The 26,854-nt window shown below is 48.8% G+C and overlaps 1 pseudogene; it reads left to right on the top strand.

Annotated features, from left to right (window-relative positions):
- Positions 1-26,854, top strand: part of LOC135521669 (vascular endothelial growth factor receptor 1-like) — a 137,164-nt pseudogene that overhangs the window by 5,697 nt on the left and 104,613 nt on the right.

Here is a 26,854-nt window from a genome sequence, read left to right as displayed (position 1 = left end):
TACTTAACTAGGCAAGTCAGTATTTAACTAGGTAAGTCTGTACTTAACTAGGCAAGTCAGTATTTAACTAGTCAAGTCATTTTTATTTACAATGACGGCCTACCGGGGAACAGTGGGTTAACCAACTTGTTCGGGGGCAGAATGACAGATTTTTACCTTGTCAGCTCAGATATTCGATCCAGCAAACTTTCAGTTACTGGCCCAACGCTCTAACCACTAGGTTACCTGCCGCCCCAGATAAGGATCTGAAAAGAATGATTTGTACCATGTGAACACAAGATATCAAAGGTCAAGCATTATTATTTCACTCTAATGATATGCAAATGTCACCACACTATGTAAAATAACTTCTGTGGTTTACATAATTGGAATAACATGTACAACACATGAGGAAAACATGTCCATTTAAAAAAAATGTCATCTACATTCAGCTCATGAACTTATTCATGTCGTGCAGGCACATTCTGGGGTTTCAAACGGTCATGTCCTTGAAGTGCATGAGATCCTACACTAGGGTTTGTTGGATGAAAGCTCCAGCTGTATTGAATGAAATGGGAAGCGACTTTCTGTCCAATTCACAGCCTGTTGAAATGCCCCTTGGGTCCGTGCTGAGATAGACTTGACTTCCCTTCCTCCTTTAAACTATTTACCCCAACATATAGACTCTGCTGCAGGACTCTGGGTGTGTGTGTGTGTGTGTGTGTGTGTGTGTGTGTGTGTGTGTGTGTGTGTGTGTGTGTGTGTGTGTGTGTGTGTGTGTGTGTGTGTGTGTGTGTGTGTGTGTGTGTGTGTGTGCGTGTGTGTGTGGGTGTGTGTGCGTGCGTGTGCGTGTGTGCGCGGGTGCGGGGTGTGTGTGTGTGTGTGTGTGTGTGCGTGTGCGTGTGCGTGTGCGTGTGCGTGTGCGTGTGCGTGTGCGTGGGTGTGGGTGTGTGAGCATGACTCAGAGTGGAAGCAGAGGAAACGACCAGAGTGAGTCAAATTAGAGCATCCACTGGTAACCAAGACAATGAATAGTAGTAATGGGGTTGCATTCATATTGTCCAGCTGAGGTGGAACTCAACTCATGCATCATCATAAGGTCAACCTCATTTGAGGGTTGCTAGTCACTGAGGGGTCAGATAATGGTCATAGGGCAATGATGTGTTCGATCAGGAAGATAGTAGCGAAGATAGCATACTGGCACACTTTTGGTCAATTGAAAGTGCTTGACATGCTGGTTATGACGTGGAGGACCCAAAGAAAGGCTTTCCTCAATGCAGGAGAGTGAAATGACTGTTAGAAGACCTGAGGACATGGAAAGCCCCCCCAGTCTACTGTACTATGCCGAGTTATAGACCACATCATTAAAGTCATCAATACCCTGCTGTTGGCTCAAGCCACAACTCATTGGTCATTTGTAACACATAAATCATCTCCTTTAAATAATGGCTGCAACGGTAAAAACACACTGGATTTCCTGGAAATAGATTTTTGGATCACTCAGTACATTGCTACGCATAATTTATTTTTTTCCTGTCATAGCTATATCAGTTTAATCAAGTGCACAGTATAGTGCATTAGGTTTGTGTATGTTCCAATTTGATCCAACTGCGTGATTAGGTTCCATTTATGAGTTGGCTGGTTTAAGGACGTGACTGTGTGAATGATTCAGTTTGGACTGAGAGGAAGGAAGGGTGGATGGACAGCACCATTTATCTCTCATTAATAAAGCCTCACTTACCATGGAGTAGAACGTTGCTTTTATTTCATAAACAAAAGTGACACTGCTTACGCATTTCCACTTTGGTCCTCAAGTGGTTTAGTGGCATGGGAACAAGGAGGTGACGAGGGTCTGCTGTTTTTGCCTGGGAGTGTCTATGATGAAGCTGTCAGTGAGTGTTGTGTTGTGGTCAGTTGTTGTATTGTTCTCTGTTATTTTTTGGTTCATGTTGTTGTGGCCAGCATAGCTCTGGACCAGGGTGTTAGTGTGAATTCCTTCACGAAGGAAATATTTCACACTAACCCCCTGGACCAGAGCTATGGTCAGTAGTGTAAGTGGTCAGTGGTATTATTGGCTAATATGGTGGGAGTGGTTGACTATCGTGTTGTTATCACTTGTGTGCCATCGTAGTGGCTAGTAGTTTTGCGAAATTCAACCTGTATATATGAGTATATTGCAAAGTTGATTCAGATTTTACAGAGGAAATATGTTGATCAGTCACTGATTGTTATGAGCAAAGAGCAATGAATGGGGGCCTGCCTGGCCTGCAGCCTTTAAGACATCTCTGTTCTCTCTCCCAGGTAAAGCCAATATGACATCATCTCTGTTCTCTCTCCCAGGTAAAGCCAATAAGACATCATCTCTGTTCTCTTTCCCAGGTAAAGCCAATAAGACATCATCTCTGTTCTCTTTCCCAGGTAAACCCAATAAGACATCATCTCTGTTCTCTCTCCCAGGTAAAGCCAATAAGACATCATCTCTGTTCTCTCTCCCAGGTAAACCCAATAAGACATCATCTCTGTTCTCTTTCCCAGGTAAAGCCAATAAGACATCATCTCTGTTCTCTCTCCCAGGTAAAGCCAATAAGACATCATCTCTGTTCTCTCTCCCAGGTAAAGCCAATAAGACATCTTCTCTGTTCTCTCTCCCAGGTAAAGCCAATAAGACATCATCTCTGTTCTCTCTCCCAGGTAAAGCCAATAAGACATCATCTCTGTTCTCTCTCCCAGGTAAAGCCAATAAGACATCATCTCTGTTCTCTCTCCCAGGTAAAGCCAATAAGACATCATCTCTGTTCTCTCTCCCAGGTAAAGCCAATAAGACATCATCTCTGTTCTCTCTCCCAGGTAAAGCCAATAAGACATCATCTATGTTCTCTTTCCCAGGTAAAGCCAATAAGACATCATCTCTGTTCTCTCTCCCAGGTAAAGCCAATAAGACATCATCTCTGTTCTCTCTCCCAGGTAAAGCCAATAAGACATCATCTCTGTTCTCTCTCCCAGGTAAAGCCAATAAGACATATTCTCTGCTCTCTCTCCCAGGTAAAGCCAATAAGACATCATCTCTGTTCTCTCTCCCAGGTAAAGCCAATAAGACATCTTCTCTGTTCTCTCTCCCAGGTAAAGCCAATAAGACATCATCTCTTTTCTCTCTCCCAGGTAAAGTGGATAGGGAGCCTAAGGGGAAGTTCAGTGTTCCTGTTCTGGATGTGAAGAGTCGACAGCTGGTCCTGGAGGCCAACCAGACTCTGACGATCCACTGCAGGTGAGTCTCTCTGGAGTCAACGGTTAGAGGTCAGAGGTGATAGGTGGATGGGGTGAGTGGGCGGGCAGTCAGTGCAGATCAGTGAGCGCTGGTTGGGGGCCGGGGTGTGTGGGTTGTAGGTTAGTGAAAGGGGTCAAGTGGGAAATGTCAATGAAAGGAAAGATTGTCTGCGTAGATTTATTCACTGATCAGATTAGCTTTAATATACACCTTTAAAATACACCTTTTTATGGTCAGCTTTCAGAAGTTGTGATGCAATGAGAAAGATGGAATGTTTTACAGCAATCTACCTTTCACCAATCAGGGGTCGGTGGGAGCTGTCGTGGGTGTTCCCTGGAGGTGTGGCCAGAGATAAAGAGAGTGTGCAATTGGAGGATTCTCGCTGTGGGAGGCAGAGCCAGCATTACTGCAGCCAACTGATTATTAGCTCAGCCCAGGCCCAGCACACAGGATCGTTCCGGTGTCGGTATAGCCAGCGGACCCGCAGGCAGAGTGCTGTCTACATCTATGTCACAGGTAACATTTAACAACTACCAACTCACTCATTACAGTGTCCTGTACTCCCAAATCCCTGTCAGTGTCACAAATGCTAGAGCTCAGGAAATGGGAATAAGGTTTAGGATATGAACCATCTGTCCACCTCTTTTCTCACTGATGGACTCTCTCTGTCTCGCTCTCTCTGTCTCGCTCTCTCTGTCTCGCTCTCTCTGTCTCGCTCTCTCTGTCTCGCTCTCTCTCGCTCCCTCTCTTTCTCAATTACACTTTCTCCCTCACCCTCTCTCTTTATCTCTCCCCCTCTCTCTCTTCCCACTCCCTCCCTCTCTCTCTTCCCCATTGATGGAGTGGTCTCTCTCTCTCTCTCTCTCTCTCTCTCTCTCTCTCTCTCTCTCTCTCTCTCTCTATCCCCCTCAAGGATAGAATGGTCAGTCAATCTCTTGCTCACTCTGTCTCATTGTTTATATGCTTAGGTTAAACAAAACATAGTGTCAATGGGTGCTAAATGCACACCAATACCAGAGAGAAATTTATATCTCAACACTGTTTGTACCAACAATACAGTGCCTTGCGAAAGTATTCGGCCCCCTTGAACTTTGCGACCTTTTGCCACATTTCAGGCTTCAAACATAAAGATATAAAACTGTATTTTTTTGTGAAGAATCAACAACAAGTGGGACACAATCATGAAGTGGAACGACATTTATTGGATATTTCAAACTTTTTTAACAAATCAAAAACCAAAAATTGGGCGTGCAAAATTATTCAGCCCCCTTAAGTTAATACTTTGTAGCGCCACCTTTTGCTGCGATTACAGCTGTAAGTCACTTGGGGTATGTCTCAGTATGTCTCACTTGGGGTATCAGTTTTGCACATCGAGAGACTGTAATTTTTTCCCATTCCTCCTTGCAAAACAGCTCGAGCTCAGTGAGGTTGCATGGAGAGCATTTGTGAACAGCAGTTTTCAGTTCTTTCCACAGATTCTCGATTGGATTCAGGTCTGGACTTTGACTTGGCCATTCTAACACCTGGATATGTTTATTTTTGAACCATTCCATTGTAGATTTTGCTTTATGTTTTGGATCATTGTCTTGTTGGAAGACAAATCTCCGTCCCAGTCTCAGGTCTTTTGCAGACTCCATCAGGTTTTCTTCCAGAATGGTCCTGTATTTGGCTCCATCCATCTTCCCATCAATTTTAACCATCTTCCTGTCCCTGCTGAAGAAAAGCAGGCCCAAACCATGATGCTGCCACCACCATGTTTGACAGTGGGGATGGTGTGTTCAGGGTTATGAGCTGTGTTGCTTTTACGCCAAACATAACGTTTTGCATTGTTGCCAAAAAGTTCAATTTTGGTTTCATCTGACCAGAGCACCTTCTTCCACATGTTTGGTGTGTCTCCCAGGTGGCTTGTGGCAAACTTTAAACAACACTTTTTATGGATATCTTTAAGAAATGGCTTTCTTCTTGCCACTCTTCCATAAAGGCCAGATTTGTGCAATATACGACTGTTGTTGTCCTATGGACAGAGTCTCCCACCTCAGCTGTAGATCTCTGCAGTTCATCCAGAGTGATCATGGGCCTCTTGGCTGCATCTCTGATCAGTCTTCTCCTTGTATGAGCTGAAAGTTTAGAGGGACGGCCAGGTCTTGGTAGATTTGCAGTGGTCTGATACTCCTTCCATTTCAATATTATCGCTTGCACAGTGCTACTTGGGATGTTTAAAGCTTGGGAAATCTTTTTGTATCCAAATCCGGCTTTAAACTTCTTCACAACAGTATCTCGGACCTGCCTGGTGTGTTCCTTGTTCTTCATGATGCTCTCTGCGCTTTTAACGGACCTCTGAGACTATCACAGTGCAGGTGCATTTATCCGGAGACTTGATTACACACAGGTGGATTGTATTTATCATCATTAGTCATTTAGGTCAACATTGTATCATTCAGAGATCCTCACTGAACTTCTGGAGAGAGTTTGATGCACTGAAAGTAAAGGGGCTGAATAATTTTGCACGCCCAATTTTTCAGTTTTGGATTTGTTAAAAAAGTTTGAAATATCCAATAAATGTCGTTCCACTTCATTATTGTGTCCCACTTGTTGATTCTTCACAAAAAAATACAGTTTTATATCTTTATGTTTGAAGCCAGAAATGTGGCAAAAGTTCACAAAGTTTAAGGGGGCCGAATACTTTCGCAAGGCACTGTACATCCTAATGACTCTGGCACAGTTTCTCCCCCTGAGCCTGTCTCTTTCCCTCCCTCCCTCCCCTCCCTCCCTCCCTCCCTCCCTCCCTCCCTCCCTCCCTCCCTCCCTCCCTCCCTCCCTCCCTCCCTCCCCCTCCCTCCCTCCCTCCTCCCTCCCTCCCTCCCCCTCCCTCCCTCCCTCCCTCCCTCCCTCCTCCCTCCCTCCCTCTACCAGGTCTATATATAAAAGCTTTTTACTTTCGTTTACGTGCTACCTTAGTCCTCGGGGCCAGGAATAGCCCAGCTGCTGAAATGCTCAGGTTTGGGCAGAGTTTCCCAGGGCACCAGGCTTATCTGCTCCCCTCAGCCCTGCTCACAGCATCCTGTGCTTGGGGACGGGAGGAGGCCGCGGGGGGTGGAGGTGGGAGGGGAGCTGGAGGTCTATAGACGGGGGGGGGGGTCTCTGGTTCTGTTCAAAGGTGACAGGAGTGGAAGGTGGGAGGGTAAGGGGGTTGAAATAGGATGAAGGCCAGGCAGGATTCATGATTCAGGGACATCCAAGGGCAGAGGAGGCACCTTGACAGCCCTGTCTGCCCCACTCTGCCTTTCCCTGTCCTGGGTAGAGGCTGGCTGGGCATGGAGCTGGGCCAGGGGCCAGAGGAGATAGCGGCACCAGAGGTGCCAGGGTCACAGGGTGGAGCTACGGTTTGGCCAATAGGAGCCCTGGGGCCCATCAATCACTCTGGCTGCCAAGTCCATTAGGCGTCTGACTCCAATACCCGCTCTGCTCTCACTCTACTGCCCCTCTCTGCTCTCTCTACTGCCCATTTCTGCTCTCACCCTCCTGCCCCTCCTGCCCCTCTCTGCTCTCACCCTCCTGCCCCTCCTGCCCCACTCTGTTCTCACCCTCCTGCCCCTCCTGCCCCTCTCTGCTCTCAACCCTCCTGCCCCTCCTGCCCCTCTCTGCTCTCACCCTCCTGCCCCTCCTGCCCCTCCTGCCCCTCTCTGCTCTCACCCTCCTGTCCCACTCTGCTCTCACCCTCCTGCCCCCCTGCCCCTCTCTGGTCTCACCCTCCCCTCCTGCCCCTCCTGCTCCCTCCTGCCCCACTCTGCTCTTACCCTCCTGCCCCTCTCTGCTCTCACCCTCCTGCCCCTCTCTGCTCTCACCCTCCTGACCCTCCTGCCCCTCTCTGCTCTCACCCTCCTGCCCCTCCTGCCCCTCTCTGCTCTCAGCCTCCTTCCCCTCCTGCCCCTCTCTGCTCGCACCCTCCTGCCCCTCTCGGCTCTCACCCTCCTGCCCCTCTCTGCTCTCACCCTCTTGCCCCTCTCTGCTCTCACCCTCCCGCCCCTCCTGCCCCTCTCTGCTCTCACCCTCTTGCCCCTCTCTGCTCTCACCCTCCTGCCCCTCCTGCCCCTCTCTGCTCGCACCCTTCTGCCCCTCCTGCCCCTCTCTTCTCCCACCCTCCTGCCCCTCCTGCCCCTCTCTGCTCTCACCCTCCTGTCCCTCTCTGCTCTCACCCTCATGCCCCTCCTTCCCCTCTCTGGTCTCACCATCCTGCCCCTCCTGCCCCTCTCTGCTCGCAACCTCCTGCCCTTCTCGGCTCTCACCCTCCTGCCCCTCTCTGCTCTCACCCTCCTGCCCCTCCTGCCCCTCTCTGCTCTCACCCTCCTGCCCCTCTCTGCTCTCACCCTCCTGCCCCTCCTGCCCCTCTCTGGTCTCACCCTCCTGCCCCTCCTGCCCCTCTCTGCTCTCACCCTGCTGCCCCTCTCTGCTCTCACCCTCCTGTCCCTCTCTGCTCTCACCCTCCTGCCCCTCCTGCCCTTCCTGCCCCTCTCTGCTCTCACCCCCCTGCCTCTCCCGGCTCTCACCCTCCTGTCCCTCTCTGCTCTCACCCTCCTGCCCTCTCCTGCCCCTCTCTGCTCTCACCCTCCTGCCCCTCTCTGCTCTCACCATCCTGCCCCACTCTGCTCTCACCCTCCTCCTGCCCCAGCCTCCTCTCTCTGCTCTCACCCTCCTGCCCCTCTCTGCTCTCACCCTCCTGCCCCTCTCTGCCCACTATCCTGCCCCTCTGCTGCTCTCACCCTCCTGCCCCTCTCTGCTCTCACCATCCTGCCCCTCTCTCTCACCTCCTGCCCCTCCTGCCCCTCTCCTGCCCCTCTCTGCTCACCCTCCTGCCCCTCTCTGCTCTCACTATCATGTCCCTCTCTGCTCTCACACTCCTGCCCCTCTCTGCTCTCACCATCCTGCCCCTCTCTGCTCTCACCCTCCTGCCCCTCTCTGCTCTCACCCTCCTGCCCTCTCTGCTCTCACCCTCCCCTGCCCCTCTCTGCTCTCACCCTCCTCCCCTCCACCCTCCTGCCCCACTCTGCTCTCACCCTCCTGTCCCTATCTGCTCTCACCCTCCTGCTCCCTCCTGCCCCTCTCTGCTCTCACCCTCCTGCCCCTCTCTGCTCTCACCCTCCTGCCCCTCTCTGCTCTCACCCTCTCACCCTCCCGCCCCTCTCTGCTCTCACTATCATGTCCCTCTCTGCTCTCACACTCCTGCCCCTCTCTGCTCTCACCCTCCTGCCCCTCTCTGCTCTCACCCTCCTGCCCCTCTCTGCTCTCACCCTCCTGCCCCTCTCTGCTCTCACTATCCTGCCCCTCTCTGCTCTCACCCTCCTGCCCCTCTCTGCTCTCACTATCATGTCCCTCTCTGCTCTCACACTCCTGCCCCTCTCTGCTCTCACCCTCCTGCCCCTCTCTGCTCTCACCCTCCTGCCCCTCTCTGCTCTCACCCTCCTGCCCCTCTCTGCTCTCACTATCCTGCCCCTCTGCTCTCACCCTCCTGCCCCTCTCTGCTCTCACTATCATGTCCCTCTCTGCTCTCACACTCCTGCCCCTCTCTGCTCTCACTATCATGTCCCTCTCTGCTCTCACCCTCCTGCCCCTCTCTGCTCTCACCCTCCTGCCCCTCTCTGCTCTCACCCTCCTGCCCCTCTCTGCTCTCACCCTCCTGCCCCTCTCTGCTCTCACTATCCTGCCCCTCTCTGCTCTCACTATCATGTCCCTCTCTGCTCTCACACTCCTGCCCCTCTCTGCTCTCACCCTCCTGCCCCTCTCTGCTCTCACCCTCCTGCCCCCTCTCTCTGCTCTCACCCTCCTGCCCCTCTCTGCTCTCACTATCCTGTCCCTCTCTGCTCTCACCCTCCTGCCCCTCTCTGCTCTCACCCTCCTGCCCTCACTATCATGTCCCTCTCTGCTCTCACTATCCTGCCCCTCTCTGCTCTCACCCTCCTGCCCCTCTCTGCTCTCACCCTCCTGCCCCTCTCTGCTCTCACCCTCCTGCCCCTCTCTGCTCTCACTATCCTGCCCCCTCGCTAGTTCCTTCATATGTAATCAAAGCAGCAGGAGGAAGCCCTGCGGTCCAGGCCACTAGTCCTTGGGGTACTTTTGTTCAAATGTTCAGAGATTATACTTTCCTTGAATAACACAGTACAGTAGCTGACAAACAATGAGGTGAGCTCCACCCGCCCACGCCTTTCAATGGCACAGGAATATTAGAGGGTGGGTGTGGAGGGGGTAATGTACCTGGAAGGATCACAGGCTGTTTGATTACCTCGAAACAATCTGTGTGTGTTTATTGTTGACTCCAGGAGACTATTTGCTGAATGGGTATTAAGTGTGTGTGTGTGTGTGTGTGTGTGTGTGTGTGTGTGTGTGTGTGTGTGTGTGTGTGTGTGTGTGTGTGTGTGTGTGTGTGTGTGTGTGTGTGTGTGTGTGTGTGTGTGTGTGTCTATCCCTAACCTCAGTGTTGTGGTTTCAGACAGACAGCGGCCATTTGTAGAGGAGCAGAATAACAGTCCAGACGTGGTGTATATCAAGGAGAGCCAGCCTCTGGTCTTCCCCTGTAGGGTCACCCACCCTGACGCCACCGTGTCATTGGTCAAGGTGAGTTGCCTTCACTATTTCCACTACTAGCACTCCTGACTACATCTTAGAACAAAACACTTCTCTCTGTTTCTCCATCAGCACTCTCATCTGTACACAAGTCACAGTCATGTTGTTTCTGCTAGTACAGATCATTCAACACATTGTTCTTATCTTGGCAACCGTCCTGCCTTGGAGTGTGTGTGTCCGTTTGTTTGTGTCAGTCTGCGGATGTGTGTGGAAGTGTGTGGATATGTTTGTGAGTGTTGCTGCCTGAGTGGCGAGGGAGTGTACGTAAGTGCAATGAAGTGCAGTGTGTGTGTATGTATGTTTGTGGCAGCGTCTCAGTGTGTGTGTATGTATGTTTGTGGCAGTGTCTCAGTGTGTGTGTGTATGTGTGTTTGTGGCAGCGTCTCAGTGTGTGTGTATGTTTGTGGCAGCGTATCAGTGTGTGTGTATGTATGTTTGTGGCAGCGTCTCAGTGTGTGTGTATGTATGTTTGTGGCAGCGTCTCAGTGTGTGTGTATGTGTGTTTGTGGCAGCGTCTCCGTGTGTGTGTATGTTTGTGGCAGCGTATCAGTGTGTGTGTATGTATGTTTGTGGCAGCGTCTCAGTGTGTGTGTATGTATGTTTGTGGCAGCGTCTCAGTGTGTGTGTATGTGTGTTTGTGGCAGCATATCAGTGTGTGTGTATGTGTGTTTGTGGCAGCGTCTCAGTGTGTGTGTATGTATGTTTGTGGCAGCGTCTCAGTGTGTGTGTATGTATGTTTGTGGCAGCGTCTCAGTGTGTGTGTATGTATGTTTGTGGCAGCGTCTCAGTGTGTGTGTATGTGTGTTTGTGGCAGCGTCTCGGTGTGTGTGTATGTGTATTTGTGGCAGCGTCTCAGTGTGTGTGTATGTATGTTTGTGGCAGCGTATCAGTGTGTATGTGTGTTTGTGGCAGCGTCTCAGTGTGTGTGTATGTATGTTTGTGGCAGCGTCTCAGTGTGTGTGTATGTGTGTTTGTGGCAGCGTCTCAGTGTGTATGTATGTGTGTTTGTGGCAGCGTCTCAGTGTGTGTGTATGTGTGTTTGTGGCAGCGTCTCAGTGTGTGTGTATGTATGTTTGTGGCAGCGTATCAGTGTGTGTGTATGTGTGTTTGTGGCAGCGTCTCAGTGTGTGTGTATGTGTGTTTGTGGCAGCGTCTCAGTGTGTATGTATGTTTGTGGCAGCGTCTCAGTGTTTGTGTATGTGTGTTTGTGGCAGCATCTCAGTGTGTGTGTATGTTTGTGGCAGCGTCTCAGTGTGTATGTATGTTTGTGGCAGCGTCTCAGTGTGTGTGTATGTGTGTTTGTGGCAGCGTCTCAGTGTGTGTGTATGTTTGTGGCAGCGTCTCAGTGTGTATGTATGTTTGTGGCAGCGTCTCAGTGTGTGTGTATGTGTGTTTGTGGCAGCGTCTCAGTGTGTATGTATGTTTGTGGCAGCATCTCAGTGTGTGTGTATGTGTGTTTGTGGCAGCGTCTCAGTGTGTGTGTATGTGTGTTTGTGGCAGCGTCTCAGTGTGTGTGTATGTGTGTTTGTGGCAGCGTCTCAGTGTGTGTGTATGTGTGTTTGTGGCAGCGTCTCAGTGTGTGTGTATGTGTGTTTGTGGCAGCGTATCAGTGTGTGTGTATGTGTGTTTGTGGCAGCGTCTCAGTGTGTGTGTATGTATGTTTGTGGCAGCGTCTCAGTGTGTGTGTATGTGTGTTTGTGGCAGCGTATCAGTGTGTGTGTATGTGTGTTTGTGGCAGCGTCTCAGTGTGTGTGTATGTGTGTTTGTGGCAGCGTCTCAGTGTGTGTGTATGTGTGTTTGTGGCAGCGTCTCAGTGTGTGTGATACCTATTTTTTACTGCCATGTTCCGAGTGAGCGGCGCCTGCAGTTTCCTCTGTTGGCACCGTTGTTACCCCCGGAGACAGGACGTGGGGTCTGGAGGGCCCCCTGCCTCCGCCCCCTCCCCCCCACTCACACACCCCTCACTCCTATCCTCTACTGGAGGCGATCTGGCTGCCAAACTCCTCCTGATTCCTTAACCAGCCGGCCTTCAGGCCAGAGGATGATGAGGTGCCAGGCTTAATGGGCTGGCCAGGACTGACTGGTGCTAGCACGGCAAGGCATGCCCCTCAGGCAGATCTGTTAACAGTGGTGTTGTACGTAGGTAGCGTCTTCTGTGTGCAGAGACTGCAATAACATCCAGGTGATGCAATAACATCCAGGTGAGAGAAGTGGGCTACTGGTACTTTATCAGGTGAATGAAGGAATTTCCAAAGAGAGTTTCAGGAAACTGAAAAAGAGCGAAAGAACAAAATGAACCCCTCAGTCATCTCTCAGTCCCTGCTCTCCCTTCAGGATGTGAGGCGGACCCCGAAACGGGCGTTGCACAACACACACATTCTCACACACTTCTGTTGGCTCTCTGTGTTTACGTCCTGCTCCTATCTCCACACAAACCACACACTTCACTTCTGTTGGCTCCCTGTGTTTACGTCCTGCTCCTATCTCCACACAAACGTCCAGTCTCGAGCCACAAAGGTAATTATTCTAAAAATATCCCCTGTTCTCTCACTCCCTCCATCCGCCCCGGCCTGGCCCAGCATTCCGAACCTGGAGTCCACTCCACACACAAACACTGTCACACACTCTGCAGTGTTTTTTTCCTGGAAGGATTTTGCACTCTGCTTGGATCTTTAATTTGTTGTCCCACCTCTCAGCAGGGAACACTACCCAGGGGGCCATTCCCTCTCGCTGCCACCGTGAAGGTGACCCAGTGGGGTGAGGAGTGGAGGCAAGCGGAAGGGGGTAGTGTAGCATGACCTAGGGTTCCAGTCCAGTTCAGTCTCCATCCTGTAGTTACAGGATATGAGCAGATGGACTGGAGTCATGTTCCTACGTGCTTACTTCTCTCTCACCTTGCAACCCTCAGTCATCTCACCCACCTGCACCCCCTTGTGACCCCCTTACACCCACATACACCCCCCTCCAACCACCCTCCGTCCCCAACATCCTCTGAAGCCTCTCCTTCCAGGATTCAGCTACCAGGGGGTGGGGTGGAGGGGGGCACCAAGGGCATTCACAGGGGCCTAACAAGACAGAGGAGACATATAGGTATTTACTATAGTGTAGTGTATAAGGCAGAGGAAAATAGGAGGGAAAAGAGGCGTCTTAAGGTTGGACAAGGGATGTCACTACACTCTGCCAGGTAACACTGGGGATGAGGGGGCTATCAGCCAGGTAACAATGGGGATGTCCCACCTATCAGCAGGGAACACTGGGGATGAGGGGGCTATCAGCCAGTTAACACTGGGGGTGACCCAGGGGGATGAGGAGTTAACACTGGGGATGAGGGGGGCTATCAGCCAGTTAACACTGGGGGTGAGGGGAGTCCAGCCAGTTAACACTGGGGATGAGGGGGGCTATCAGCCAGTTAACACTGGGGATGAGGGGGCTATCAGCCAGTTAACACTGGGGGTGAGGGGAGATCAGCCAGTTAACACTGGGGATGAGGGGGCTATCATCCAGTTAACACTGGGGGTCCCAGGGGAGATCAGCTAACACTGGGGATGAGGGGGGCTATCAGCCAGGTAACACTGGGGATGAGGGGGCTAACAAGACAGGTAACACTGGGGATGAGGGGGTATAAGCCAGGTAACACTGGGGATGAGGGGGTCTTAAGGTTAACACTGGGGATGAGGGGGCTATCAGCCAGTTAACACTGGGGATGAGGGGGCTATCAGCCAGTTAACACTGGGGATGAGGGGGCTATCAGCCAGTTAACACTGGGGGTGAGGGGAGATCAGCCAGTTAACACTGGGGATGAGGGGGGCTATCAGCCAGTTAACACTGGGGGTGAGGGGAGATCAGCCAGGTAACACTGGGGATGAGGGGGGCTATCAGCCAGTTAACACTGGGGGTGAGGGGAGAACACTGGGGATGAGGGGGCTAGCCAGTTAACACTGGGGATGAGGGGGCTATCAGCCAGGTAACACTGGGGATGAGGGGGGCTATCAGCCAGGTAACACTGGGGATGAGGGGGGCTATCAGCCAGGTAACACTGGGGATGAGGGGGCTATCAGCCAGGTAACACTGGGGATGAGGGGGGCTATCAGCCAGGTAACACTGGGGATGAGGGGGGCTATCAGCCAGTTAACACTGGGGATGAGGGGGCTATCAGCCAGGTAACACTGGGGATGAGGGGGGCTATCAGCCAGGTAACACTGGGGATGAGGGGGCTATCAGCCAGGTAACACTGGGGATGAGGGGGCTATCAGCCAGTTAACACTGGGGATGAGGGGGGCTATCAGCCAGGTAACACTGGGGATGAGGGGGGCTATCAGCCAGTTAACACTGGGGATGAGGGGTCTATCAGCCAGTTAACACTGGGGATGAGGGGGGGTAACAGCCAGTTAACACTGGGGGTGAGGGGATATCAGCCAGTTAACACTGGGGGTGAGGGGATATTAACACTGGGGGTGAGGGGATATCAGCCAGTTAACACTGGGGGTGAGGGGATATCAGCCAGTTAACACTGGGGATGAGGGGATATCAGCCAGTTAACACTGGGGTGAAAGGTTATCAGCCAGTTAACACTGGGGGTGAAGGGGTAAGGGGGTATCAGCCAGTTAACACTGGGGGTAAGGGGATATCAGCCAGTTAACACTGGGGATGAGGGGATATCAGCCAGTTAACACTGGGGTGAAAGGTTATCAGCCAGTTAACACTGGGGGTGAAGGGGTAAGGGGGTATCAGCCAGTTAACACTGGGGGTAAGGGGGGTATCAGCCAGTTAACACTGGGGGTGAAGGGGTAAGGGGGGTATCAGCCAGTTAACACTGGGGGTGAAGGGTTGCGGGGGTATCAGCCAGTTAACACTGGGGGTGAAGGGGTAAGGGGGTATCAGCCAGTTAACACTGGGGGTGAAGAGGTAAGGGGGTATCAGCCAGTTAACACTGGGGGTATGGGGGGTATCAGCCAGTTAACACTGGGGGTGAAGGGGTAAGGGGGGTATCAGCCAGTTAACACTGGGGATGAAGGGGTAAGGGGTTATCAGCCAGTTAACACTGGGGGTGAAGGGGTAAGGGGGTATCAGCCAGTTAACACTGGGGGTGAATGGGTAAGGGGTTATCAGCCAGTTAACACTGGGGGTTAGGGGGGTATCAGCCAGTTAACACTGGGGATGAAGGTGTAAGGGGTTATCAGCCAGTTAACACTGGGGGTGAAGGGGTAAGGGGGTATCAGCCAGTTAACACTGGGGGTTATGGGGGTATCAGCCAGTTAACACTGGGGGTGAAGGGGTAAGGGGGTATCAGCCAGTTAACACTGGGGGTGAGGGGGGTATCAGCCAGTTAACACTGGGGGTGAAGGGGTGAGGGGGGTATCAGCCAGTTAACACTGGGGGTGAAGGGGTGAGGGGGTATCAGAGTTAACACTGGGGGTGAAGGGGTGAGGGTGTATCAGCCAGTTAACACTGGGGGTGAGGGGGGGTATCAGCCAGTTAACACTGGGGGTGAGGGGGGTATCAGCCAGTTAACACTGGGGGTGAGGGGGTATCAGCCAGTTAACACTGGGGGTGAGGGGGTATCAGCCAGTTAACACTGGGGGTGAGGGGGTATCAGCCAGTTAACACTGGGGGTTAGGGGGGTATCAGTCAGTTAACACTGGGGGTGAGGGGGGTATCAGCCAGTTAACACTGGGGGTGAGGAGGGCTATCAGCCAGTTAACACTGGGGGTGAGGGGGGTATCAGCCAGTTAACACTGGGGGTGAGGAGGGCTATCAGCCAGTTAACACTGGGGGTGAGGTGGGCTATCAGCCAGTTAACACTGGGGGTGAGGGGGGCGAGGTGGAGGGTCCACATGTTCCCCTGAGTGATGGCTGGATGCTTCCACCATGTCACTGAAACTCTAGTAAACATTTCCTTGAGTCTACCTCCTCCAAGAAAACAACCCTTTTACACAAGACTCTGTCTCTACAGTAACACAATACTCTGTCTCTACAGTAACACAAGACTCTGTCTCTACAGTAACACAAGACTCTGTCTCTACAGTAACACAAGACACTGTCTCTACAGTAACACAATACCCTGTCTCTACAGTAACACAAGACTCTGTCTCTACAGTAACACAAGACACTGTCTCTACAGTAACACAATACCCTGTCTCTACAGTAACACAAGACTATGTCTACAGTAACACAAGACTGTCTCTACAGTAACAATAGACTCTGTCTCTACAGTAACACAAGACTCTGTCTCTACAGTAACACAATATCCTGTCTCTACAGTAACACAATACCCTGTCTCTACAGTAACACAAGACTCTGTCTCTACAGTAACACAAGACTCTGTCTCTACAGTAACACAATACCCTGTCTCTACAGTAACACAAGACTCTGTCTCTACAGTAACACAATACCTTGTCTCTACAGTAACACAAGACTCTGTCTCTACAGTAACACAATACCCTGTCTCTACAGTAACACAAGACTCTGTCTCTACAGTAACACAAGACTCTGTCTCTACAGTAACACAAGACTCTGTCTCTACAGTAACACAAGACCTTGTCTCTACAGTAACTCTGTCTCTACAGTAACACAATACTCTGGCTCTACAGTAACACAATACTCTGGCTGTACAGTAACACAAGACTCTGTCTACAGTAACACAAGACTCTGTCTACAGTAACACAAGACTCTGTCTACAGTAACACAAGACTCTGTCTCTACAGTAACACAAGACTCTGTCTCTACAGTAACACAAGACTCTGTCTCTACAGTAACACAAGACTCTGGCTCTACAGTAACACAATACTCTGTCTCTACAGTAACACAAGACTGTCTCTACAGTAACACAATACCCTGTCTCTACAGTAACACAAGACTCTGTCTACAGTAACACAAGACTGTTTTTACACTGACAAGACTCTCTATAGTAATACAGATTTTTTAGTAATCGTTTTGTGTTATGCAGTAATAATAATAACATGCATCCCGCGTCTTGCCAATGTGGCCTCATTTGAGTCATTAATAGCCCCCATACTGTTCTGTGTGGTTGTGATGTTCATGATTTGCTCAGGAGTTGTGAATGTATGCAGTGTTGCTTTTGTGTGACTGTAAGTATGGTTGTGTTGTGTTCAGGATGTGGTCATGGTTCTGAATAACTCATGACATGGCTGGGTTGACTTCATGATTGGTTGGTGGTTGAGTTCACAAAATGGTTGTTGTTGTGCTGGGTTTATGGTGTGGCTATGGTTGTTGACCATGTTTTCTAATCCCTAACCGGAAACAGATATCTCATTTTGTGTGACATTGATTTTATTAGACTGTTTGTACAGTTGTGGTTGTGGTCATGACCGTGTGTGTTCATGCCTCCAGTTCCCTGACCGTGAGTTGACCCCAGACCAGAGGAACATAGTGTGGAACAGCAGACAGGGCTTCCTCATCCGCAGTCCCACCTACTTCTACATCGGCCTGTTCTCCTGCAAGACCTCTGTCAACGGGACCACACACTCCCTCAGTTACCTCACACACAGACAAGGTGAGCACACACACACAAATGCAGACACATACTCACAGACACATACATACACACATGCACGTGCACACACACACACTCATACACACTCACACACACACACACACAGACACACACACACACACACACACACACACACACACACACACACACACACACACACACACACACACACACACACACACACACACACACACACACACACACACACACACACACTTACATGACACACCTACAGACCAGTTGAGCACTACCAAGGCCAAGCATCTCAATTGATCTGGCAGTTTTTATATATTGCAGCAATTAAATGAGTGTCTCTTCCACTCCCCCTCTCCTCTCCAGTGAATAAGATTATGGAGGTGTATCTGAACAGTACTAGTCCCGTCCAGACTTTACAGGGGGACAGTCTGGCCATCAACTGTACTGTCACTGCAGAGTGGAACAGCAGAGTGTCCATCAGCTGGGACTACCCTGGGCAGGTGAGAAACATATGAAGTACACTAGAATTATGAAGTACACTACAATGAAGTACACTATGTTATGTAGTAGTGTATGTAGAATAACTTTGAAGTATTTATAACAGTACCAGTCAAAAGTTTGAACACATCTACTCATTTAAGGGTTTTTCTTTATTTAAAAAAAAACATGAAATAACACATATGGAATCATGTAGTAACCAAAAAGGTGTTCAACAAATCTAAATATATTTTATATTTGAGATTCTTCAAAGTAGCCACCCTTTTCGTTGATGACAGCTTTGTCAAAGTTCCTGAAATAGATTTGTTTTATGGAATATCTACAGTCCCATTATCATCAATCATCACTCCTGTGTTCCAATGGCACGTTGTGTTAGCTAATCCAAATTTATCATTTGTTTATCATTGATCATTAGAAAACCCTTTTGCAATTACGTTAGCACAGCTGAAAACTGTTGTTATGATTAAAGAAGCAATAAAACTGGCTTTCTTTAGACTTGTTGAGTATCTGGAGCATCAGCATTTGTGGGTTCGATTACAGGCTCAAAATGGCCAGAAACAAAGAATTTTCTTCTGAAACTCGTCAGTCTATTCTTGTTCTGAGAAATGAAGGCTATTCCACTTGAGAAATTGCAAAGAAACTGAAGATCTCGTATAACGTTGTGTACTACTCCCTTCACAGAACAGTGCAAACTTGCTCTAACCAGAATAGAAAGAGGAGTGGGAGGCCCCGGTGCACAACTGAACAAGAGGACAAGTTTGATAAACAGACGCCTCACAAGTCCTCATCTGGCAGCTTCATTAAATAGTACCCGCAAAACACCAGTCTCAACATCAACAGTGAAGAGGCAACTCAGGGATGCTGTAGTACACCTTGTGGAAAGCTACCCGAAACGTTTGACCCAAGTTAAACAATTTAAAGGCAATGCTACCAAATACTAATTGAGTGTATGTAAACTTCTGACCCACTAGGAAGAAATAAAATATTAAATAAATCATTCTCTCTACTATTATTCTGACATTTCACGTTCTTAAATAAAGTGGTGATACTAACTGACCTAAGACAGGGAATGTTTACTAGGATTAAATGTCAGGAATTGTGAAAAACTGAGTTTAAATGTATTTGGCTAAGGTGTATGTAAACTACCGACTTCAACTGTATATATATATATATATATATATATGCTTAGTAGATAACAACTTCAACATCTGCCTACCTGTTTGGAAGACTTTTACTATCAGAATAATATCTCTCCCTTTCTCTCTGTCTCCCCCCCTCCTCTCTCTCTCCCCTCAGGTAAACCGGGCAGCCATAATTAGTAGGCGTATCATGGCCAGTAAAACTCACATGGTTTTCTACAGTATTCTGTCCATCCCTAAACTCCACCGCTCTGACAGAGGGCTCTATATCTGCCGAGTGACCAGTGGACCGGTCAGCCGAGAGACTAACGTGTCAGTCACAGTCTACGGTGAGTCAAAATAAACACACTACTTCTCACCTCCGACTACACCCACATCTGTGACAAATTCATTGATGGTTAACACCCCCTTTTACCATAATAATATTAACCACAATCACAGTCTGTGTCACTCTCTGTAATATATCATTAATGCGTGATATTCTCTGTGTGTGTATGTGTGTTCGTGCATTTCTGTCTGTCTGTCTGTCTGTCTGTCTGTCTGTCTGTCTGTCTGTCTGTCTGTCTGTCTGTCTGTCTGTCTGTCTGTCTGTCTGTCTGTCTGTCTGTCTGTCTGTCTGTCTGCCTGTCTGTCTGTCTGTCTGTCTGTCTGTCTGTCTGTCTGTCTGTCTGCCTGCCTGTCTGTCTGTTTCTGTGTCTGTGTATCGTCCCAGACCGTCCGTATATCCGTCTGACACCCAGACAAGGGGCTATAGTGGAGGCTCATGCAGGACAGAAGTCCTACCGACTCTCCCCCAAACTACGGGCCTTCCCTGCCCCAGAGATCATCTGGTAAGAACATACGGACTGTCAGCTAACCTGCACACTATCTTACACCAGCCTACACTATTTGAGGGACAAATACAGATACTGTATACATTGTATCATTCTTAATTTGATCGTTCTTTAAGTTAATTGAAGAATTTCCTGTATGTTTTTCCGTATTAGGTTGAAGGATGGGAAGGTAGCAGCAGAACAGTGTTCCCGTTACCATGTGGACGGGAATTCCCTGGTGATCCGGGATGTGGCGAAGGAGGATGCAGGGAAGTACACTATCCTGGTGGGAATCCAGGAACACAGACTCTACCAGAACCTAACGCTCTCTCTGGTGGTCAACGGTGAGGACCAAGTCTTCCCTCCTCTCTTTACCCTCCATCGCTTTGTCCTCTTTTTCCTCTTCATACAACCCTCTCTTTTGCTCTGTGCCCACTTTGTGTCTCCAACCCATTATTCTGTTCCACATTGTCTCCTCTCGCTTCACTCATTCTCACCCTTTTTATCTCTTTCTCCAGCGCTCTTTTATTTGTTATTTTTCTCTCTCTTCTTCTCAACCTTCATCTTTCCTTCACACTCTCTTTCTGTGCTCATGGTCTGTCCTCTCTCACTCTCTGTGCTCATGGTCTGTCCTCTCTCTCTGTGCTCATAGTCTGTCCTCTACCTCTCTGTGCTCATGGTGTGTCCTCTCTCTCTGTGCTCATGGTCTGTCATCTCTCTCTCTCTCTCTCTCTCTCTCTCTCTCTCTCTCTCTCTCTCTCTCTCTGTGCTCATGGTCTGTCCTCTCTCTCTCCCTCTCTGTGCTCATGGTCTGTTCTCTCTCTCTCCCTCTCTGTGCTCATGGTCTGTTCTCTCTCTCTCCCTCTCTGTGCTCATGGTCTGTCCTCTCTCTCTCCCTCTCTGTGCTCATGGTCTGTTCTCTCTCTCTCTCTGTGCTCATGGTCTGTCCTCTCTCTCTCCCTCTCTGTGCTCATGGTCTGTCCTCTCTCTCTCTCTCTCTCTGTGCCCATGGTCTGTCCTCTCTCTCTCTCTCTCTCTCTCTCTGTGTGCTCATGGTCTGTCCTCTCTCTCTCCCTCTCTGTGCTCATGGTCTGTCCTCTCTCTCTCTCTCTCTCTCTCTCTGTGCTCATGGTCTGTTCTCTCTCTCTCCCTCTCTGTGCTCATGGTCTGTTCTCTCTCTCTCTGCTCATGGTCTGTCCTCTCTCTCCCTGTGCTCATGGTCTGTCCTCTCTCTCTCCCCCTCTCTGTGCTCACGGTCTGTCCTCTCTCCCTCTCTGTGCTCATGGTCTGTTGGTAGTGATGCGTAGTTTATCCCCCATGGGGCAGGTGGGTTTAGGGTCTTTAAACATTGAGTGGATGAAGGGTGTGTGGGTGTCGGCCTGGTTGAATAAAGAGAAAACAATGCATTAAAAATCCATAAATGCATCCTTCTTGTGCAATTCATATCAGAAAAGGTTCATGTCGATCCACTGAGGGGAAAAGGACAATGTCAGAGTTAATTCAGTAAGAGAAAAGCTGCGAAATAGAGAGTTGAAAATAAATAGAAGGAGGGCCAGAACAGTAGTCTAATGTTTGGGAAATATTAGGTGAAGTGGTAAAAGAAGATGATAGCAGTGGTAACTATGTTATGGTGATGATTGTGAGGCGCTATACACATTCAACAGTCACAGGACGGGGACTTCAAAATGGCACGTCAAGGAACTGTACTGTTTAGATGGGTTCATCGGAGGTGTTATCTTTATCAGCATCATCAGAGCTAATTGTTTTTCAACCACATAAAATATGTATCCAAGCCAAACTGAAATCTTATCAAAAAAAACATGTTGGGTTGTTTTAACAGCTTTTCATTTCCTTAAAACTGTCAAACCTGGGGGGTTTTTGTGCATTTTATTGCATTTTATGAAGTGCCTTTGAACGGGGTATGGTAGTAGGTGCCAGGCGCCTCTTTTTGTGTCAAGAACATGCTACACTGCTGGGGTTTTCACAGTTTGTGTGTATCAAGAATGGTCCACCAGCCAAAGGACATCCAGCCAACTTGACACAACTGTGTGAAGCATTGGAGTCAACATGGGCCAGCATCCCTGTGGAACGATTTCCACACCTTGTGGAGTCAACATGGGCCAGCATCCCTGTGGAACGCATCAACATGGGCCAGCATCCCTGTGGAACGCATTCCACACCTTGTGGAGTCAACATGGGCCAGCATCCCTGTGGAACGATTTCCACACCTTGTGGAGTCAACATGGGCCAGCATCCCTGTGGAACGCTTTCCACACCTTGTGGAGTCAACATGGGCCAGCATCCCTGTGGAACGCTTTCCACACCTTGGAGTCAACATGGGCCAGCATCCCTGTGGAACGCATTTCCACACCTTGTGGAGTCAACATGGGCCAGCATCCCTGTGGAACGATTCCACACCTTGTGGAGTCAACACACATCCCTTGTTCCACACCTTGTGGAGTCAACATGGGCCAGCATCCCTGTGGAACGCTTTCCACACCTTGTAGAGTCAACATGGGCCAGCATCCCTGTGGAACGATTTCCACACCTTGTAGAGTCAACATGGGCCAGCATCCCTGTGGAACGCTTTCCACACCTTGTAGAGTCAACATGGGCCAGCATCCCTGTGGAATCATTCCACACCTTGTGGAGTCCATGCCCAGACAAATTGAGCTGATTCTGAGGGGGAAAAACATGGGGCATCCCTGTGGGTGGAACGCATTTCCACACCTTGTTGCAACTCCCTGGGCCAGCACACCTGTGGAACGGAGCATTCCACAATATTAGGAAGGTGTTCTTAATATTTTCTACACTCAGTGTATAGTCGGGTGGTTGCGGATGGATTATTAGCAATGTCGGGTGGGTGAACAAACAGCAGACCCGTACACCACCAGTCTGTGTCTCTCTCTGTTTTCCTCCAGTGAGTCCTGGGATAGGGGAGAAGGCGGTGTCCTTGCAGGACCCAGGTAGTGTCCCGCAGGGCAGCAGACAAGCCCTGCACTGCAGCTCCCACGGAGTCCCCCCTCCTCAAATCGCCTGGCTCTGGCACCCCTGCCCCCCCAAAGGCCTGTAAGTACATCTGGTGCTCACATTGTCACACGCAGTAGCACAGAAACACACGTCTTCCTAAAGGTGTGGAAGTTCTCCTTTACATTACATACGTCATGTATTTTAGTCATATTGTTCTTAACTTAGAACTGGGACAGAAAGGTATCTGTGTCTATAATATGAGGGCCTGTTTTAGGGTGTGAATGGAGAATGTCTGTGTCTATAATATGAGGGCCTGTTTTAGGGTGTGAATGGAGAATGTCTGTGTCTATAATATGAGGGCCTGTTTTAGGGTGTGAATGGAGAATGTCTGTGACTATAATATGAGGGCCTGTTTTAGGGTGTGAATGGAGAATGTCTGTGTCTATAATATGAGGGCCTGTTTTAGGGTGTGAATGGAGAATGTCTGTGTCTATAATATGAGGGCCTGTTTTAGGGTGTGAATGGAGAATGTCTGTGTCTATAATATGAGGGCCTGTTTTAGGGTGTGAATGGAGAATGTCTGTGTCTATAATATGAGGGCCTGTTTTAGGGTGTGAATGGAGAATGTCTGTGTCTATAATATGAGGGCCTGTTTTAGGGTGTGAATGGAGAATGTCTGTGTCTATAATATGAGGGCCTGTTTTAGGGTGTGAATGGAGAATGTCTGTGTCTATAATATGAGGGCCTGTTTTAGGGTGTGAATGGAGAATGTCTGTGTCTATAATATGAGGGCCTGTTTTAGGGTGTGAATGGAGAATGTCTGTGTCTAAAGTATGAGGGCCTGTTTTAGGGTGTGAATGGAGAATGTCTGTGTCTATAATATGAGGGCCTGTTTTAGGGTGTGAATGGAGAATGTCTGTGTCTATAATATGAGGGCCTGTTTTAGGGTGTGAATGGAGAATGTCTGTGTCTATAATATGAGGGCCTGTTTTAGGGTGTGAATGGAGAATGTCTGTGTCTATAATATGAGGGCCTGTTTTAGGGTGTGAATGGAGAATGTCTGTGTCTATAATATGAGGGCCTGTTTTAGGGTGTGAATGGAGAATGTCTGTGTCTATAATATGAGGGCCTGTTTTAGGGTGTGAATGGAGAATGTCTGTGTCTATAATATGAGGGCCTGTTTTAGGGTGTGAATGGAGAATGTCTGTGTCTATAATATGAGGGCCTGTTTTAGGGTGTGAATGGAGAATGTCTGTGTCTATAATATGAGGGCCTGTTTTAGGGTGTGAATGGAGAATGTCTGTGTCTATAATATGAGGGCCTGTTTTAGGGTGTGAATGGAGAATGTCTGTGAGTTTGTTTGTGAAGGGAGACATGTTTGGTCTATTTCAGCATGTGTTCAGACAGGGTTTCCTCTTTGCAACCAGAACAGATGCCTTTTGAAGCCTTTCATGTCTGTGAGTGTGTGAATGTGTGTGTGTCTGTGTGTCTGTGTGTTTCATCATGTCTTTGTCTGTGTCTATTACCATATGTTTCTGTCACTGCCTAATGTCCGTGTGTCTGTCATCTGTCCGTCTCCGTGTGCCTATTCACAGACACAGAGGGCCTTCAAGTTTTAATCGAGGTGTGAATGGAGAGGCCTGTTCTGTGTTCTCAGTCACTTCGATATGAGGCCTGTTCTGTGTTCTCAGTCACTTCGATAGAGGCCTGTTCTGTGTTCTCAGTCACTTCAGATGAGGCCTGTTCTGTGTTCTCAGTCACATCGATAGAGGCCTGTTCTGTGTTCTCAGTCACTTAAATAGATGTTCTGTGTTCTCAGTCACATCGATAGTGGCCTGTTCTGTGTTCTCAGTCACTTAAATAGAGGCTGTTCTGTGTTCTCAGTCACTTCGATAGAGGCCTGTTCTGTGTTCTCAGTCACTTCGATATGTTCTGTGTTCTCAGTCACTTAAATAGAGGCCTGTTCTGTGTTCTCAGTCACATCAATAGAGGCCTGTTCTGTGTTCTGTCACTTCGATAGAGGCTGTTCTCAGTCACTTAAATAGAGGCCTGTTCTGTGTTCCCAGTCACTTCGATAGAGGCCTGTCTGTGTTCTCAATCACTTCGATAGAGGCCTGTTCTGTGTTCTCAGTCACTTAAATAGAGGCCTGTTCTGTCTTCTCAGTCACTTAAATAGAGGCCTGTTCTGTGTTCTCAGTCACTTCGATAGAGGCCTGTTCTGTGTTCTCAGTCACTTCGATAGAGGCCTGTTCTGTGTTCTCAGTCACTTCGTAGAGGCCTGTTCTGTGTTCTCAGTCACTTCGATAGTGGCCTGTTCTGTGTTCTCAGTCACTTCGATAGAGGCCTGTTCTGTGTTCTCAGTCACTTAAATTGAGGCCTGTTCTGTGTTCTCAGTCACTTCGATAGAGGCCTGTTCTGTGTTCTCAGTCACTTCGATAGAGGCCTGTTCTGTGTTCTCAGTCACTTAAATAGAGGCCTGTTCTGTGTTCTCAGTCACTTCGATAGAAGCCTGTTCTGTGTTCTCAATCACTTAAATAGAGGCCTGTTCTGTGTTCTCAGTCACTTAAATAGAGGCCTGTTCTGTGTTCTCAGTCACTTAAATAGAGGCCTGTTCTGTGTTCTCAGTCACTTCGATAGAAGCCTGTACTATGTTCTCAGTCACTTAAATAGAGGCCTGTTCTGTGTTCTCAGTCACTTAAATAGAGGCCTGTTCTGTGTTCTCAGTCACTTAAATAGAGGCCTGTTCTGTGTTCTCAGTCACTTCGATAGAAGCCTGTCCTATGTTCTCAGTCACTTAAATAGAGGCCTGTCCTGTGTTCTCAGTCACTTCGATAGAGGCCTGTTCTGTGTTCTCAGTCACTTAAATAGAGGCTTGTTCTGTGTTCTCAGTCACATCGATAGTGGCCTGTTCTGTGTTCTCAGTCACTTAAATAGAGGCTTGTTCTGTGTTCTCAGTCACTTCGATAGAGGCCTGTTCTGTGTTCTCAGTCACTTCGATAGAGGCTTGTTCTGTGTTCTCAGTCACTTAAATAGAGGCCTGTTCTGTGTTCTCAGTCACATCAATAGAGGCCTGTTCTGTGTTCTCAGTCACTTCGATAGAGGCTTGTTCTGTGTTCTCAGTCACTTAAATAGAGGCCTGTTCTGTGTTCCCAGTCACTTCGATAGAGGCCTGTCTGTGTTCTCAATCACTTCGATAGAGGCCTGTTCTGTGTTCTCAGTCACTTAAATAGAGGCCTGTTCTGTCTTCTCAGTCACTTAAATAGAGGCCTGTTCTGTGTTCTCAGTCACTTCGATAGAGGCCTGTTCTGTGTTCTCAGTCACTTCGATAGAGGCCTGTTCTGTGTTCTCAGTCACTTCGATAGAGGCCTGTTCTGTGTTCTCAGTCACTTCGATAGTGGCCTGTTCTGTGTTCTCAGTCACTTCGATAGAGGCCTGTTCTGTGTTCTCAGTCACTTAAATTGAGGCCTGTTCTGTGTTCTCAGTCACTTCGATAGAGGCCTGTTCTGTGTTCTCAGTCACTTCGATAGAGGCCTGTTCTGTGTTCTCAGTCACTTAAATAGAGGCCTGTTCTGTGTTCTCAGTCACTTCGATAGAAGCCTGTTCTGTGTTCTCAATCACTTAAATAGAGGCCTGTTCTGTGTTCTCAGTCACTTAAATAGAGGCCTGTTCTGTGTTCTCAGTCACTTAAATAGAGGCCTGTTCTGTGTTCTCAGTCACTTCGATAGAAGCCTGTTCTGTGTTCTCAATCACTTAAATAGAGGCCTGTTCTGTGTTCTCAGTCACTTAAATAGAGGCCTGTTCTGTGTTCTCAGTCACTTCGATAGAAGCCTGTTCTGTGTTCTCAGTCACTTAAATAGAGGCCTGTCCTATGTTCTCAATCACTTAAATAGAGGCCTGTCCTATGTTCTCAGTCACTTAAATAGAGGCCTGTCCTATGTTCTCAGTCACTTAAATAGAGGCCTGTTCTGTGTTCTCAGTCAAGATTGGTTGTTTTCTAAATCAAACGCTATGATTTAATGAACTTCCTGTCCTGAATGCAGGGTGAGATGTTTATTATTGTGATTGCGCACTGGATTCTTTGATG

This window comes from Oncorhynchus masou, chromosome 30, assembly GCF_036934945.1.
Source record: "Oncorhynchus masou masou isolate Uvic2021 chromosome 30, UVic_Omas_1.1, whole genome shotgun sequence".
Classification (NCBI taxonomy): Eukaryota; Metazoa; Chordata; class Actinopteri; order Salmoniformes; family Salmonidae; genus Oncorhynchus; species Oncorhynchus masou.
Note: the sequence above shows the minus strand (reverse complement) of the source record. Positions and strands in the feature narration are given on the sequence as shown.